Below are 5,518 nucleotides of genomic sequence, written 5' to 3' on the forward strand. Positions count from 1 at the left end.
CCCGCAGCACCTCTTGCCACAAACCATTTTTTTGGTGCTTGAAGGGAATCATGCAATCTTTGTATGTGGTATGCACGACACTCCTCAAGTAGGCTATTACTTCTCTCCCCTCGAAGTCATGCAAGATACCACTAACATTAGTGATAGAGTAGTACATTTGTGGAGGCTCACCTCTCTCATTTTCCGGTGAGGGTGATCGAGAGCCACCACCTAGGCAACCCCCACAAAGCCCTCGACCTCCTCGTCCTCCGGCACCACTCTCCCTCCTCCCTCGACGTGCACTACCCTCTACCTCACTCGATACACATGCCTCTGCAGATGTACGTGCTTCGGCCGATCCATGTACCTCAGCTGATCCCTGTGTAGGAAAAGATGTGATAGGTGTCCTAGACATCACACTGAAAACCTCATCTGCAGTGGGAGGGCGACCAAGATAATTGGTCATCTCCCCCATGAATTGCTCCTTGTTGAATGGGGTGCTGCAGGATCCAGGATTCCACATCTACACAAGAAAAATCATATTACCCTATGTAGATAAAACATATTACAAACAGCGTCTATACATGCATCTCTATGCGTGTCTATACCTGCATCTCTGTGGGCGTCTGTCAGCGCGTGTAGCCTCGCGTGCCTCACACGCGCTCAAAGATGCGCCCCCAGAGAAACGTTTTTCGCGTCTATATCTGCATCTACACTGAGATGTAGACGCGCTATCAGACGCGCTTGGTCGGCTAATTTTGGCAGGCGACCACCATTATTGATTTACAAAATGCAATACATAATGGAATCACAAATCCTAAATACACAGACAGAGCAGAGAGAGGAAGATAGAAAGAAAGAGAGAGAGAGACTCACCTTGGGTGTTTGGTGTGGTGGGTGGTGGCGCTTCTTCCTTCTTGGTGCGCAGATCGGACGCTGTATGCTCGCGTAGTGAATGCCGGAAGGTCCCCAAGAACAATGAACTCTACTTTTCGCACAAGTTACAAGGTAAAAACCATGAACGACAAGAGCAAGAGACCAATTGGGTGCAATCTCCCCCCATGCCTTGTGTGAGCGCTCCACAAAGCATGTATTTTATGTATATTTTATCTTCATGCTCAATAATAGCCCAAATTACAAAATAGCAAGCTTTTAGCTTTTGAGTTTGCTTTTACACAAAAATAGGAATAAAGCTAATGGACGGTGCCCAAAGAGTCTGGCACGTCCAATACAATGTCCAAATAGAAATAACATAACCGTGCGCCCATGCGCATACAAAATAATAATAAATAATCAATGCCTCAATAAATAGGCATGACAAAATATAGGCGTGGCGCCTATCAGAATATAATCCATAAATCGAATACTCGCTATCCTCCAATGCTTTCCTCCGCCACTGCTGCTATCTCTACATATCAACTGAAGCATTCACAATCGTTAGTAAAATAATACAATTAAACCGACAAAAGTGAATACCTAGCAGTCTTCAGCTACATAAATAAATCAACTGGTTAGAAATAAATCCTAACCTTAATTTATTACGAGTGCGCACTCAAAACTCATAAATGTTTATTAATTTAATATGCATTTTGCGGAATCACCCGCTATGGAATCACCCATGTACACACTAAATTAATGAAACGCCCGAAAAGGACAAGCGTCCCCATCAACTTCTCGCACAAAGAATCCACTTTGTGTATGAGCCCCGGTCACCAAAGTTTACGGAATCCACTGTAAAACCTCACGGAATCCACCACGGCACGGAATCCACTGTGAAATATGCCTCCTGGGATCACTTCTCCTTCTTCCTCTCCTTGGTAAGTTACCCTCCCTTGATGCTTGCTTCCTTGCTTGCTGCTTCTTCTTGTTCTCCTCTCTCTTGTTCTCTCTTTCTTCCTCTCCTTGGCTTTCCTTTTTCCCTTCTTGTGTGTTTGAAATGAAAGAAGAGGTGAGTCATGAGGAGGTGAGGCATGAAGAGACTATGTGAAGCATGAAGAGACTACATGTCGGCTAAACTCAAGCTTCAGAACCACAAAAAACGTAGGAAAGGAAAGGCGTAGTTTGAAAAGAAATGATTTAAGTATGATTTGAATTTTGACGTGTGCGTCTATTTTTGCGTGTATAAGCGCGTCTATTTGTGCGGATATATAGACGCAAAAGTCGTGTCTATTTACACGCACGTTTACACGCGCTTATAGACGTTGTGATAGACACACCCGACTTTGCGCGTGTAACATGCGCGTCTATGCCTCGTTTCTGTTGTAGTGGATGCAGATAACACATCAAGGAGTTGGAACCCTAAATAGCAAAGCAAACACAGCTTGTTGTTGACGCATTTAAGTATGCATAGCTAGCATCATTTACAAAGGCATTAAGTATACCCATCATCTCCACGCTTTTGACACACCCTCCCCCATCTCAAGGAAAGCCAAAGCCCATCTTGCATACGAACAAACATCGAGACCGTGTAATAATAGTGGCGTGTGAATGCCCGCTTCATGGCATCATGTTAGTGATGAAGAGAATTACTAATAAACAAGGGCGGGGATGACAACTTTGTGTTGAAGTTTTATGGTATATAATCACGGCAGTGGATATATTTCTGCATGGGCCCCACAGATTTTGACGGGTTCAGCCCGTACCAGGTTATTATGGGTCCTAGAGATTAAAAAGGCCCCTAAAATGAGGTTTGTTCTCTGCCCGACTGACTCCCAGGTTTCGAACCCTTCACCCTATCTATCAGAGGCAGACGCTCAGAACCATGCACCCGTGTGAGAAGATGTTGACAGACCTCCATCATCCAAATTAATTATTCAAATAAATATAAAAAATTATGCGACCGGCAAGTCACCGGAAGAGAACCGACACGTCCGCAAGAATCTGGGGCCCATACTGATATTTATATTCAGCCATACTGATATAATCACTCATATGTTGTACTCGCCTCACATTTGCTCCTAATTCGGGCAGGCAATCTGCACTACCCAACGCATCTTGAAACCGTGCGCATCTGATGGTTTTTTCTTCCTCATCTTATGTTGCCATCCCAGCTGGCGATCGTTCCCGAGCGAGCTAGCTTTCCCCTTTTCGAATCTTCCATCCTCATGAATTATATCAGGCCTTCATTGTTTCTTCTCGATCTTCAAATCCGGAGAAAGAAGAAGGCGACGCCTTTCCCCGACGCTATAAAAGGAGGTGGCCATGCCATCCTTTTACTCCTCCTGGACCTTCTCGCAGGGCCTTCATTTCCTTATTCTTTAGCCTTGGTTGCTTTGCGGCCTCTCGATTCTTTCCTTTCTCTGTGTATATATTCTGCTAGTAGCTGCAGGCGCCTACAGCATGCATGTGTGATCATGGACCCTGCTAACTCAGCAGACTTGCTCGACAATTTCATGCATGAGCACTCCAGGCAGCCCCACACGCAGGAAATTCTTGAGAATCAGATCGGTAACGTTCTCACCAAAAAGATCCGAGCTCCTGTCTCTGCGGTAAATATCTAGCTTAGCTAACAGCTTTCCTGTACGTCCTGATTTCTTACAATGCGCCGATTCAAGGTTCTTATACCATTAATTGGTTGGATTTTACCTGAAACGTACTATATTAGCTGGACTTCATTAATCTTGCATTGCACATCATTCTTTGCTGTATTAACTTATTAAACTGTGCAGGTCACGCTTAGCCTATCTTTTGATACGTAAAGATGTGAATCATTCGATTGAGATGCCTTTTAGAAATCATTCTTTCTTGCTTCCTCACTTCAGGGAAGATATGGAACCACATTTCTTACGGTATACTTGTACATTCTGTGAAACAGCATATTACCGAGTTAGAAGAGAAGTCACCTTGGTATCATACATATCCACGTTTGGTGAATTGTTGAGCTGATTATGTTCTTAAAATTTAAATCGCTCTGGTTCTGTCTTATATTATCAGGTTTGGTCCATCGTGCGCCGCTTTGATGAGCCGCAGATATACCAGCCCTTTGTGCGAAGCTGTGTGACTCATGGGGAGATCCGAGAAGGTATGACCAGACAGGTGCGTGGCTCATGGGCAAAAAGCACTGAGGTGTTGGAACTACTGGATGATGACCGGCACATTCTTGCATACCGAGCTCTTGCCACTGATTCGCGCCTGAAAGTAAGACGTTGTATATGCACTGAAGTATTGATAACTGAAGAAACTTTCGATCAGTAATATATCACTGTTACCTCTTATTGTTGATGGTTAGTGTCTTAGCTTATTTAAGTCCCATATTGATTGGATGAAACTAACGAAAAACAGAAGAAGAGTTGATTGACGTGCTAATTTGTGAACTGCTTCCAGAATTACGGATCTACTCTCTCACTTCATCCGGAAGTTATTGATGGAAAGGAAGGAACGCTCGTGGTCGAGTCGTACATGGTCGATGTGCCAGAAGTCCTCGCTGAGGAAGAGACCAGGTCTTCTGTGGAAGCTGTTATAAAGTGTAACTTGAGATCACTTAAAGAAACCGCAGAAAGATGTCGTCCATAGAATCTTACATGCAGATATTTCTTGAAGCTGCGTGGGAATGGAAGAGCAATTACATGGAGCACACCAGGTTGTTTGAGAAGCGTTTTGTAAAGTTCTTTTGTGAAGTGCAGTTGCAGCTCTTTGGAGAGGACGTATAAGGAAACACTTGTTTGATGGCCCCTTGCCTCACGAACAAGTGATATTTTTTGAAGTGACAACAGATTATGTTTGTGAAATGCTTTGCTATCGCGTATTGCCAAGCTGGTTAGGCATCGTATGTGTCATTTGTAGAAGATCTATCGACAATCATAGACAGCTATACATTATTCCCACCATGCAAAGTTCTCACAGTATTTGTTGATCTGGCTATTAATTATCCCGCTTAATTAGTTTTCTCCTATGTATAATGTGTTCCTGTATGCCCATGTTGTTTCTACGTGTGTTCAATGGCAGTATATTGTAGGACTCAGCTTGTGCATCTTCTTAGAACGCGTAGCATATTTCATAAGTAGGAAAACCAGACGAAATTCGTCATGCTTGGGAGTTTCATGGTTGAAATGCCTAGATGTAATACTTACGCTACGCGATTTTCGCTCAACTCCTACGGCACCTCTAATTGGACTTCCCTCACGACGTCAGGAGGTGTGCGGCATTGCAGGTCTATAATTACCCTTTCTTGTCTTGTGACACAAGTATGTGTGCTTTCACATCAGTTTATGAAACGTTACAATATACCTCTCATGCGCCAGTCAAGGCGGGCTACTGCTGCAATTTTTTACGGTTTTACTTGGGCAGTTTGCTGAAATGGTCGGCAGCACGTAGTACCTCGCTGGAACAGCATTGGCAGCACTATTAGGCTTTATTATTGGAAATATTTTACATTACAGAAAGATAGCCTCTTCTGCAGGACAAAGGTTTTGAAGCTGTATGAAGGGAACATAATCTCGCATTTTCACTGGACAGTTTGTTTACATAGTTGCTTTGTTACGTACAACCCTAGACACTGCTATTCTGTATTTTGCTGGACGTTCAGAACACATTGTCGACT

At 43.7% G+C, this 5,518-nt stretch overlaps 1 pseudogene across 1 annotated transcript; it reads left to right on the forward strand.

Moving 5' to 3' along the window:
- Positions 1-3,332: 3,332 nt before the first annotated feature.
- Positions 3,333-4,855, forward strand: LOC148014845 (abscisic acid receptor PYL10 pseudogene; annotated as a pseudogene). The gene is made up of 3 exons (XR_015688480.1): positions 3,333-3,467; positions 3,913-4,116; positions 4,303-4,855. The product of XR_015688480.1 is annotated as an abscisic acid receptor PYL10 pseudogene (transcript).
- Positions 4,856-5,518: the final 663 nt, after the last annotated feature.

The sequence above is a fragment of the Lygodium microphyllum genome, chromosome 24 (genome assembly GCF_053477565.2).
Source record: "Lygodium microphyllum isolate KBCC chromosome 24, Lygodium_microphyllum_v1.1.10, whole genome shotgun sequence".
Lineage (NCBI taxonomy): Eukaryota > Viridiplantae > Streptophyta > Polypodiopsida > Schizaeales > Lygodiaceae > Lygodium > Lygodium microphyllum.